Here is a 13,144-nt window from a genome sequence, read left to right on the forward strand (position 1 = left end):
TTTTCAAAAATTTGTATTCTCCCCTTTGGTACGCATTTTATTTGTCATGGTTTTTGTTTGAATTTCCTGTAAAATAAATTTCCAAAATAAGTTTGATTCTGCTTTGCTACGGTTCAGAGTTTTACATGCGATATGCATTCGAATTCTCACATAAATTACTATACATACGCATATACCTAAGTATGCCATATTAATTTTGAGTAATCTGACAAAGTGCATTGCAATATTTCTGGCAACCACCCAAGGTAAAGCAGAGTTTACAAATGCTTAAATGCATGCGTTCTTTCTTCGAGCCAAGTAAATCTTCTTAAATGCAGTGGTTGTAGTTGTTGTTGGAGTTGACGCGCTCGAGTGTGAAATTGCAACAAGATATAAAATGATTTCATTTTTACTTTTATTTATAAATGTCACTTTGCAGGGTTGTACAAAGTGTAGAGCAAGTCAGGTGGTGTGGTTGATTCAGGTAGAGGCTACGCATGGGAATAGTTATTCGAATAGCTTAACTGTGATGATTTATGTTGGTAGTGCTTTTAAAGTTACAAAAATGTATTTAGTGGCATTCAGTGATTATAAATTTGATATCAAAATACTACAAAATGCATGAAGAGCAACATTTCATAGAAAAGAGCAACTTTGGTATTCCTGATTCTTATTACAGACGCTGCCTCCTGTTAAATGTAAATTTTTTTTGTCTGAAGAAATGAAACTACGACAAAATTTTTACAATTTTGCTGAACATTTTTCAAAATTTGTTAAGTTTTGAATATATAGAAAATATATAGAGCAGTGATCAATTTCTTTCGACTTTTGGGGTGAAACACCACACTTAACCACCGTGAAGCGCTGGTCCAACAGACATGTCGCGACATAGTGGCATGCTTGGGCATTATTGAGGTCAGCATGCATTCAGTACTGCACGAACTTTTGGTTGGTCAGACGATGTGTTCTCGTTATATATAATAGGTCTATTTATAAGTTCGTGCGGTTTTACAACAGATGGCGTAACTTGATTATTATTCCATCGATCCACATTTCCAAACATTCATTGGAGAGCTACTGTCGTAAGGCACAAACGTCAGTATAAGTTTTTTATTTGAAGCGTAAACAACAATATTTTTACCACACTTGAAAATGTCGAATTTCGTGCCAAATAATGTGTTTTTGCGGGGAATTCTTCTTCATTATTTTAATATGAAGAAAAAAGCAGCCGAAAGTCATCGTATCTTGGTGGAAGTTTATGGTGAGCATGCTCTATCTGAGCGAACGTGCCAGAAGTGGTTTGCACGCTTTAAAAGTGGTGATTTTGGCTTGGAAGACGAAGAACGCGAGGGTGCGCCGCCAAAGTTCATGGATACCGAATTGGAGGAATTGCTCGATCAAGATCCGGCTCAAACGCAAGAAGAGGTTGCAAAAACTTTGGGAGTTGATCAATCAACCATTTCCAAACGTTTAAAAGCCATGGGAATGATCCGAAAGGTAGGCCATTGGGTGCCGTATGAATTGAAGCCAAGAGACGTTGAACGCCGTTTTATGGCATGCGAACAACTGCTTCAACGGCACAAAAGAAAGGGTTTTTTGCATCGAATTGTGACTGGCGATGAAAAGTGGGTCCATTACGACAATCCAAAACGTCGGGCAACGTATGGATACCCTGGCCATGCTTCAACATCGACGTCGGCGCAGAATATTCATGGCCTGAAGGTTATGCTGTGTATCTGGTGGGACCAGCTGGGTGTTGTGTATTATGAGCTACTGAAACCGAATGAAACGATTACGGGGGATGTCTACCGACGACAATTGATGCGTTTGAGCCGAGCACTGCGAGAAAAACGGCCGCAATACGCCGATAGACACGACAAAGTTATTTTGCAACATGACAATGCTCGGCCACATGTTGCACAAGTGGTCAAAACATACTTAGAAACGCTCAAATGGGATGTCCTACCCCACCCGCCGTATAGTCCAGACCTTGCGCCATCCGATTACTATCTCTTCCGATCGATGCAACATGGCCTGGCTGACCAGCACTTCCGTAATTACGATGAAGTCAAAAAATGGATCGATTCGTGGATTGCGGCAAAACCGACCGAATTTTTCACAAAGGGAATCCGTGAATTGCCAGAAAGATGGGAAAAAGTAGTAGTAAGCGATGGACAATATTTTGAATATTAAATTTGTAACCATTTTACGTCAATAAAGTTTGAAATTTCGAAAAAAAACCGCACGAACTTATTCATAGTCCTATTATATAATTGGCGCGTACACCCTTTTCTTTGGATGTTTGGCCGAGCTCCTCCTCCTATTTGAGGTGTGCGTCTTGATGTTGTTCCACAAATGGAGGGACCTACAATTTCAAGCCGACTCCGAACGGCAGATATTTTTTTATGAGGATATTTTTCATGGCAGAAATACACTCGGAGGTTTGCCATAGCCTGACGAGGGGCGACCGCTATTAAAAAAATCTTGTTCTTAATTTTGGTGTTTCACCGAGATTCGAACCGACGTTCTCTCTGTGAATTCCGAATGGTAGTCACGCACCAACTCATTCGGCCACGGCGCACAGTGCGGCCGATTCCCAAAAAGCTGGCCAAAAGTCGAAAAAAAAAGTTTCTAGATAGAGCTTTTTTGGCTTTGGGTTGGCTACAGTAATGCCTTGAGTAGTGAAAACCGTTCATAACAACGTCCTGTACCCTAAGTATCCTCTGTATTTTCAGTCGCAACGTGGCCTTCGTTTGAGCATCGTATTACTGTCGATGAATAGTGAAAGTTGTACACATTTGAAAGATTTTGTAATGGAGTAAATTGAACAAAACCAAATGGAATCATCTTCGGAAGGTTAGTAAAATACGAGAAATCTTTAGTACATATCAATACCTCGACACAAAATTTTTAGCTGCAGCAATACGTAGATACATTTTTTGCAATTTTTTTTATAAAATTTGAGTTTTCAAACTGTATAGTAATACAACGCCGTCATATGCTGCTTTGAAACCTATTAAAGGTTACTCAAAAAAGTAATGGTTACTGAATAAAACAAGATTCAGCTGCTACCACTTGCTACCTTGCGACCCCGAAAACATATAAATTTACATGTATCTTGATTATGTTATTGAATATACGCTATTTCACGTGAGGGGGTGGCCAATAGGGGTGGAAGGGGGTGGATTTTCAAAATTTTAAGATCAAATTCGTAATCAGCGACTCCGACAACCCCCGAGTAAGAAATTTTGAATCAATTACTTAATTTTTTGAGTTTTGGCCAGCTTTTCGGGAATCGGCCGCACTGTGCGGCGGCTGCCGGCGGCGGTATATTAATTACTAAAAAAAAAAAACTATTTAAATGGATGACGAAGATAGCATAAAGCCATGTCAAATGAGCACCAGCAGAATTGAAAAAGAAATTTAAATCCTCACATGCCATAGAAATCAAACTTTTAAGGTTTCATACTGTCGAGTATTTTGATTAGGATCATTAAATTGAATTTTACTCAGAAGGAAAGAACAATCAGTAGTGATAGTAATGGCAAGTGCTTTTAAGCCAATAAACATCGACGGCAGTATGAGAATTTAACAAAGCCCAAATAGTTAATTGGTTTGTTTTTTCCATTTTTCTTCATTTTAATGAACTCGCTACTGAGCTCGTTTCAAATCATTTACAAACTTTTACACATATTTTAGAAAAGCTTTCAACTTGAACTTTTAAATCATTTGCTGAAATTATGCATTATCATGCGCACTCTAAATATTACCGTAATTCATAGTGGCCGCATTGATTTGTAGTTGAATATTGATGGGTCTGTTTTTCGGTTCCCTCCTTCCTCACACAGCCCCGCCCATCCTCTATAGACATCAATTCAATTTTCAATTGCACTCTTCTATGGGAATAGCGGCTTCATATTTCAATGCATACGATATTGCACAATAATATATTATTATTATTATTTATTTGTTATCTATAATTAAAATTACAAAATAACTTTTTAGCACAAGCTACCAAGGCTATCGGCTTAGTCATATGGTTATAATACTTATTTCTAAAGGTTTAAATTAAGTGAAACATTTCAATATCTTTTAGAAAGTTAACAATTAGTCTTATATTAGATTCTGAGGGGTGTCGTAGGATTAGCGGGAGTGTGTTCTGTGTTTGAAAAGCTTGAGAGCGTTGAGCGTGAAGATTTGGGCAATCTGATAAAATATGCTGAATTGTTAGGTTGTTATTGTTGCAGAAGTGGCACTTGGGTTGAGATTTCGATTGCAAAATATATTCATGCGTTATAAGTGTGTGCCCCAATCTGAGGCGTATGAAGCATCTGTTGGCCTATGTTGAAGTGTTGGTTGGAAGTTTGATCTGTGCACCGAGAGGGTTTATATCTTTGTATGGATGTATGTAAGTTGACCATTCATCATTAAGATGTTTACGTAGAGCGTTAGAGTAATAGGTTTTTAGTGACTTCACATCAAATGGCATGAAGACGTGAAGACAGTCTTTTAACGAGGATTTTGCAGCTAGGTCTGCTTGTTCATTGCCCAAGATGCCTGAGTGAGATGGGATCCACATCAGTTTTATTTTTGGTGATGCGCTCATAAGTAGTTGTTGCACCGATTGTAATGGGCTGTCTCTTATGTGAAATTTTTGGGAAGCTGGGAATACCGATTTACTGTCTGTACATATCACGTAGCATTTGTTGGTTTCTTTGACCATTTGTAGTGCCGAGATTAATCCCTGTAGTTCTGTCAAATATGTTTGCATATTGTGGTAGTAATCCGTGGGACTGTGTTAGTCCATTCTCGTCTGTAACAGCAAATGATACACCGTCTTTTTGTTTTGACCCGTCGGTAAACAGAAAGCTCCATCCTTCCTGCTTTAGTGGAGTAACGATGCTAGTGTATAGCTTTTGAAAATTAGATTGACATGTCTTGTCTTTGTGGTGGAGTGTCAACTCATTGATAAATATCTTGCTGTCAAGTTCCCATGGTGGGATTTTTGCTGGCATAAGTTTTGGTGGGGAAAAACTTAATTTGAGAAATTCTGCAAGTTCCTTTATCTCACACAAGGCGAATTTTCTTTTTATGGCCGTTTTTCGTTTGTTAAGTAGCTGGATTTCACGACTTAGTACGTTTGGTGAGTAGTAGTAGAGTTTGTAAATTATACGGCTTCTGAGATATTTTATTCTGGATTCGATTGTCTGAGAGCCCCCTTCGGTTAGCAAGTTCTTTATTGGCGTGGTTCTAAATGCTCTTAGGCTTCTTCTCACAGCAGAATGGTAAGGGCCTTTGATCATCTTGAGGTGATTTTTAGAGGTGGTGCCATAGATTTGTAATCCATAGTCAATTTTGCTCAGAATTGTTAGTTTGGTGATATCGATTAAGGTGTTAGTATTTACATAACTTTTTTTTGAGGATAGATATTTTATAATGTTCAGCCTGGTAGCTAGTGCGTTCCTTATATTAGAACAATGATACTTAAAGTTATATTTGGAATCAAATGTTACACCTAATATTTTCATATTATTATTGTTAGGTATAGTATAGTGGTTATTTTCAATTTCGTTTTTTGCAAATGCCATTCCTGTAGTTTTTGCAAGACCACGTGACAACCGATGTTGTCAAATGCCTTGGCAAAATCTACGGAAAGGATAGAAATGTGATTCTTTTTTGAGAGATTTTTACATATGTGGTGATCGAGAAAGAGAAGTGCATCTAAGGTGCTTTTCCCGGACTGAAATCCTACTTGGAATGGAGATAGAAGCTTTTTGGTATTTAAATACCACATCAACCTTGTAGCGATTATTTTTTCCATGATTTTGCTCATGCACGGAATTAGTGAAATGGGCCTATAGTTTCTTAAGTCGTTTAGTTCTTTATTTGGTTTGAGTATTGGGATGACTGTGGCAGTCTTAAAACTTTGTGGAATCACTCCGGAGTCGAAAATGGAATTGTAGAGCTGGAGTAGTCTTAGCTTTGTGGGTTTCGGTATTTTTTTTAGCATTTCGTAATTAATTTTGTCAAATCCCGGAGTGGTACCTTTCACCGATTTTAGAGCATACTCCAGTTCACTGAAATTGATATCGGTCTCGAGATGTTTTGCTAGATTGTCGGTATTATCGTTTGCGCGTATTAACGTTTCTGGCAGATGCGATGAATTGCGTGGGGAAGTTGGAATTTTCAGAAGATTTTGAAAAATGTTGGGCAAATTCGAAAGATATGTCGCTTCTATTTGTTATGTTTGAACTATTTATATTTATAGATGAGATGCTAGTGGGGTTATATGTACCTGTGAGAGTTTTTATTCTTTTCCAAATAGTTGCTGTTGCGGAGTTTGGGCTAATTTCTTTCGTAAAATTTTCAAAGCTTCTACGTTTGGCCGATTTCTTTTCCCTATTGAATAGGGCGTTCTTCTTTTTAAAATTAATCAAAGAATCGAGAGTTTTTATTTGTTGATATTCCCTCCAGGCTTTAACTTTTTCTTTATGGAGATCGCTTAAAGCGGGACTCCACCATGGGACTTTCCTTGATCTATATGGGTGGAAGGTTGTTGGTATAGCTACATTTGCTGCATTTCTAATTGCTTTTGAGATAATCGCTGCTTCTTTATTAGTGTTCCTTTGCGTAAATTCCGGTAGATGGTTGGAGCTAAGAGCGACTTGGTATTTATCCCAGTTAGCATTAGCTGTATTGAATCTAGCTGGCTTAGGGTTTTTGGGTAATGGTCGCTGTTGTGTAAATCTTTTAGCGTGTACCAAGTTGTAAGTGGGAGTAATTGGGGTGACGACAAAGTTATGTCTACGAGTGTGAAAGTATTGTGTGTAGAGAAGTGTGTTGGGCTATTGTTGTTAAGTACACATAGGTTTGAACTCAGTATAAAGTCTTCTATTACTATGCCTCTGGGATTGGCTTTAGGTGAGCCCCATAGGGGGCTCCAGCTATTGTAATCTCCGGCTAGAACTACAGGTGTGTTAATTGATGAGGTGATTGCCTCCAAGTCGGAGACCGAAAACTTTTGGAGTGGTGGAATGTATATAGATACAATGGTTACCGGATATTGAAGATTAACTTCTACGGCCACTGCTGAGATGTTAGAGGTGATATTTAAGATTTTATGTGGGATACTATTGTGCACTAGTATGCCACAGCCTTGCGTAGCGTTAGTTATATGAGGGGAATTATGAAAATGCGCTGAGTATTGTTTTGGTGGATGTGGAAGGTGGGGTCTGCGATCTTTTATTAAGAGTTCTAAATCTTGGTAATTGTTGTGATATCCTTTAATATTCCATTGTAGAATATTAAGTACCAAAATGTATAATATTAATTATAATTCACTATAAAAGCTGTTAAATGAAAACAGCTCATAGTGTAGGCTCGTCGTGATCTATTTCTATATCATCAACTTGAACCTGAGAGACTGATGTAGAGTGGAGTTGATAATGTACATAATTCTTGTAGTCATCGGGCAGTTGGTAATTAGAGAGAGTTTCTGATTGAATTGGATTTTCGATTGAGTTATTAAAAGAGTTTGCACTGAGGTGAGGCGTATGCACTGTGAGTGCCCGGGCACTCATGTCTGAGTTGTTTATTGTAAACGAGCTCAAGTTATGTGATGGTATGCTGTGAGATGTTGGAGTAAGTGAGGAAGTTGTGTTCGGCTGTGTTACGAGAGATGATGATTCTTGTACTGTAGTGCTTTTGTTATTTTTAAGAAAGTTGGGGGAGAGAGATGCGAAGTGTGTTGTGGTATTATCTTCTGAGTTGAGTGAGTGCTTGGGTAAAGGGAGTGCGGGTGGCTTATTCGCGTTTATGTTATTTGCTGTATTTTGAGAAGTGCCAGAAGTTGTTGTTTTTGAGATAGGATGAGATGGTGAATTTTCGGCGGTTGGACTAGTTAGTAGGACAGGGGAAGGTTCGGTTATTGCGGATGCGTACGTTTGTTTTCCATTGAGAACGGGTTTTGTAGCTTGAATAGCCGCTTGGCTTCGTTGAAGTTACACTTATTTTGTGTTTTAATTTTCAATATTTGTTTTTGCTCAAGGTATTTAGGACAGTCTCTAGCTGAAGCGGGGTGTGGACCAAAGCAGTTGGCGCACATTTTGCGTTGGTATAGTTCAGGGGTATGAGGGGGGAGATTGCAGACCTCGCAGGTGGTGTTGTTGTTGCATTTTTTAGTGGTATGACCGAGAAGCTGACAATTACGACAACGCATTGGTGTTGGGAAATGTTCTTCTACTTTTGGGGAATACCATGCAACGTCGATATCTTGGGGGACTTTATAAAGGTCAAATGTAAGAACCATTCGTCCTGTTGGCATTGGATTTCCATTTACTTTTTTGGTAAACTTGTAGACAACTACGACTCCTTGCGATTTAAGGCCTTCAATAATTTCTTTTTCATCGGTTTCGGCTAGGTTTTTGTCATAAATGGTACCTTTACACGTGTTAAGAGATTCATGGAGGGACACAGATATTGGGCATAAGCCACCAAGATTTTTACATTTCATGAACTTTTCAGCCACCTTTTTAGATTTTGTAAGTACTAATAAACTGCCGTCCTTGAGAATGCTTACGGAGCTGTACTCTGTACTTATTCCGTCAAGGGCTTTCTTTTTAGCGAACACACTATACTTGGAAATTTTGTTGTTTTCTTCAGAGGATTTTATAATGATGAATTTGGGATCATTTTGGTTAACAGTTTTGGTGATTGGCGATGGTAGGGATGGGTAAAGGTCTTTATTTGCACTGGTTGTTTTTTTTCGTTTCGATTTGGGGGGAATTGACATACTATCAGATAGTATGTCAAATCGGTTCCCCGAGGGGAACGGAATATTATATTCCATTAGAAATCAACACTTCAGGCTTTTATTTGTATTTTTGCACTTCACAACTAGAAAATTATAGTCAATTGCACTAAGCACGTGGAGAGTAAGAACACTCTGAGAGAGAAGTAACGCAGCGAAAATTAACACAACTATTCGGTACGAAGTGTAGTCGACGACTGTGTGCACAATAATATAAAATTCCAACATTGCACGTTATCTGCGCTGATTGAATTTTCCACTTTTTATCATTGCATGTAACTGCACTAAATATGCGTATGTGTATGTGTCATTTGTGGTATCCTGCAGTTGTATATTTAATTATATGCGCCTACAGGTAACGATATATATTTACCAATATCTGCTTACACATACACCTACATCATTTTGCCAAAATTTAGGTCAGAATATGGAGAAGATGCTTAATATTTTCATGTACTGCTCCTTATGTGGATTTTGTAAAACCTAATTGTTTAAATACCAATATTTTTGATTTAGTTTGTGTGCAGATATTTAACTCATTCATTATTTGTGGGCTATTATGCAGTAATTAAATGCGCAATTAAAGAAAAAAATTTGTTTTTTTTGTTAGCACAAATGAGGCCATAAATCGGGAGCGATATGTTGGTAAACCGAAATTGGTGGTCGCCGATGATTTCATGAAGTGTGGGAATAAACTCATCAAACCGTGACCCTGTCAAATCTGGATGTTCCAGAGGAGGTGGTGTTCTCATTGCTGTTCGGAGAAAATTTCGGGCATCATTGGTTACACTTACCAATTCTGACACACTCATCGATCAGCTTTGTGTACGTGTTTATGGCTCATCTGGAACAGTTTATGTGTGTGCATCCTACATTCCGCCGAATAGTCCGGATCATTTATACTTTGCACATTCTGACAATGTTGTGTCATTAGCATCAAGCATAGCTGGTGACAGTCATCTTTGTGTCCTCGGTGATTTTAATTTATGTCGCCTGAATTGGTCCCCACTTAGAAACTCGGCTGCTTTTATGGCTTCTAATGTAAATTCTTCAGCCGAAATTCATGTCATTGATAGCTTTTTAAGCATTGATTTATCACAAATCAATGGTTTTTATAATAGCCTTAATAGAATCCTAGATCTAGTGTTCATTTCAAATAACATCAATTACACATTGTCTGAAGGCATTGCTCCCATATCTTTAACTGATAAACATCATGTTCCTCTTTCTCTTGAGTTGGAATTTTATGAGTTTTCTGAGGTATCCGATGAGCCTAACATCAAATTTAACTACAACTTATGCGACTTCTCAATTTTTAACGAAATTTTATTAAGTATTGACTGGGGTAATGCCTTCCACGACAATGATGTTACCTCTTGTTTTCATTTTTTTAAGACTAAGGTTTCTGAGCTCTGTTTGAAGCACATTCCTATTTATCATAAGAAAGTATATAAGTCACCTTGGCATACCAAACGGCTTAGGCACCTAAAGAATCTAAAAAACAAATTCTCTAAACTGTATAAAAGGTCTGGAGACCCAATGCACTTCTCAAAATTTCAATGCCATTTAAAAGAGTTTAACTGTTTGAACAAGTTCTTATATAGAAATTACATCTTGAATTTCGAAAACAATATTATTTCGGATTCGAAGGCCTTTTGGCAATTCATCAAATCAAAAAAGTCTTGCTCAATGGTGCCAAACAATGTTTTTTATAATGGTAAATATGCAAATTCTGCCATAGAATCTGCCAATTTATTTGCTGACTTTTTTTGCTCTAATTTTGAACCCGACCTAGACTCCGATTCTAGTTTGCCCTCTAATAGTTTTTCACCTCTAAATTTTGGGACTTTGTACCTATCTGTTACTGATGTCGTCAAGGGTATTACGAAGCTTAAGTCTACAACGAAAACTGACTCGGATGGCCTTTCGGGCATTTTGCTGAAGAATTGCTTGTGTCTCGCTGAGCCTCTTACAATTATATTCAATAAATCGTTGTCCTCTGGTATTTTTGTTGACGACTGGAAATTTACTTCCATTACGCCTATATTTAAGAGTGGAAATAAAAACGATGTTAGCAATTACAGACCGATTTCGAAGCTTTCGTCTGTCTCAAAACTTTTTGAGATAACAGTAAATGATAAGTTATATTTTGCTGTCAAAGGCCTAATATCTACCAACCAACATGGTTTCGTTGCAAGTCGCTCCACTGTCACTAACTTGTCTATTTTCAATGATTACTGCATTTCAGCCTTCCAGAACAGATCTCAAGTTGATGCAATTTATACAGACTTCTCTAAAGCGTTTGACAAAGTATCGCACCGAATACTCTTGTCGAAGCTTGCATCATTGGGTATACACTCCACTTTTTTGTCTTGGATCAAATCATATTTGTCCAACAGACACTGCGTTGTAGCCGTCGATAATACGACATCCCGTGCATTTATTGCATCCTCCGGTGTCCCACAGGGAAGTATTCTAGGACCCCTCCTCTTTATACTCTTTATTAACGATATTGGTTCTTGCTTTTCATTTGCAGAACACTTGTTGTATGCTGATGATCTTAAAATATTTGCGGTGATTAACAGTGTTAGGGACTCTGAAAAGTTGCAAACCGACTTGCACAATGTCCGGAACTGGTGCTATTTAAACCATCTGTCACTAAATATTAGCAAATGCTTTCACGTAAAATATGCTAAATCAAACAACACTTTGCATACTTCGTATAATATTGCTGGCTTACCTTTGCAATCCGTTGAGGAAATTAAAGACTTAGGCGTTATTTTCGACTCTAAGCTGAATTTCACCAGCCATGTTAACCACGTCATAAGACGATCATATGCGATGCTAGCATTCGTTCGCCGAAATTGTTCTGCATTTACCAACCCACACACTCTCAAAACATTGTATTGTGCTTTTGTTAGATCAAGATTAGAGTATGCCGCTATTATTTGGAGACCGTACCAAATAGGTCTGTCTAATCGGATTGAGAGAGTGCAGAAAGTCTTTCTTCGTTTTGCGCTCCGATCTTTAAACTTTTCTGAACCTGTACCATCGTACCGCTCTCGATGTTTACTAATTGACTTAAAACCACTTGATAGCAGACGGTCTATTCTATCGTGCTCATTTATTATTCGTATTATTTCTGGATCTATTGATTGTCCTTCCCTCTTAAGTAAAATTCAATTTAATATACCCAATATGAGGCTCCGACAGTACGAAACCTTTAAAATTGGCTTCTCGAGAACCAACTATGGGATGAATGCTCCGATTCCTAGGGCATGTTCAGATTTAAATATGTTTTTCAATTCTTCTGGTGCTGATTTTACATGGCCGTATGGCATCTTAGTCAATCATCTTAAATCGTTCTTTTCTTAGTAACTAATAAACTATTGTACATTAGCTTAATATAGTCTGTAAGAATGTATCCATTCAAAGACAATAAATAAATAAATAAAATAAATAAATAAATAAATATTAGGAACAAAATCGTTTTAAAATTTATGCAAAGAGTAATTGAGCCTCTCAAAAACATCCATTCACTGTATTTTGACTGAACATTTTAGTTGCCGAAAAATTAGTGCACGGTTTGTTTTGTGTAGAAGTAGACTGTCAAAATGTATTGGATGGATTGTGACAGAGTTATTGACTAAAAATTCCTTTTTAGCCCCGGTATGACCTTTCCCTGATTGGAAAAGCTTTTCCCGAAAAAATAATTTTCGGAGATTTTATGTGTTGAGATTTGTTGACCTTATTTAAAAAAATCGACTTGCATTGAAATGAAGTTCCGGAGATTGGGAGGTATTTGTCTAGAAAAGTCTGGAGGAAAAAATTATGGGATTTCTTTTAGGCCGGAAATATGCTTATTAGAAAGCTCGGAGATGCATTTATTTCTGGCCAAAAGCAGGTAGCGAAAATGAAGTTTAGTTCTTGAGACCTGTAAAGTTCTTAAGAAAAATTGAAAAACGAAATTTGCTTAAATATTTTTTAAGGACCGTTTCTTACCTAACTTTTTACTTTTCTTGAGAGGTTTGCGATTAAAAAAAAAGAAAATTAATAGGACTATGAATAAGTTCGTCCGGTTTTTTTTCGAAATTTGAAACTTTATTGACGTAAAATGGTTACAAATTTAATATTCAAAATATTGTCCATCGCTTACTACTACTTTTTCCCATCTTTCTGGCAATTCACGGATTCCCTTTGTGAAAAATTCGGTCGGTTTTGCCGCAATCCACGAATCGATCCATTTTTTGACTTCATCGTAATTACGGAAGTGCTGGTCAGCCAGGCCATGTTGCATCGATCGGAAGAGATAGTAATCGGATGGCGCAAGGTCTGGACTATACGGCGGGTGGGGTA

This window comes from Anastrepha ludens, chromosome 6 (assembly GCF_028408465.1).
Source record: "Anastrepha ludens isolate Willacy chromosome 6, idAnaLude1.1, whole genome shotgun sequence".
NCBI lineage: Eukaryota > Metazoa > Arthropoda > Insecta > Diptera > Tephritidae > Anastrepha > Anastrepha ludens.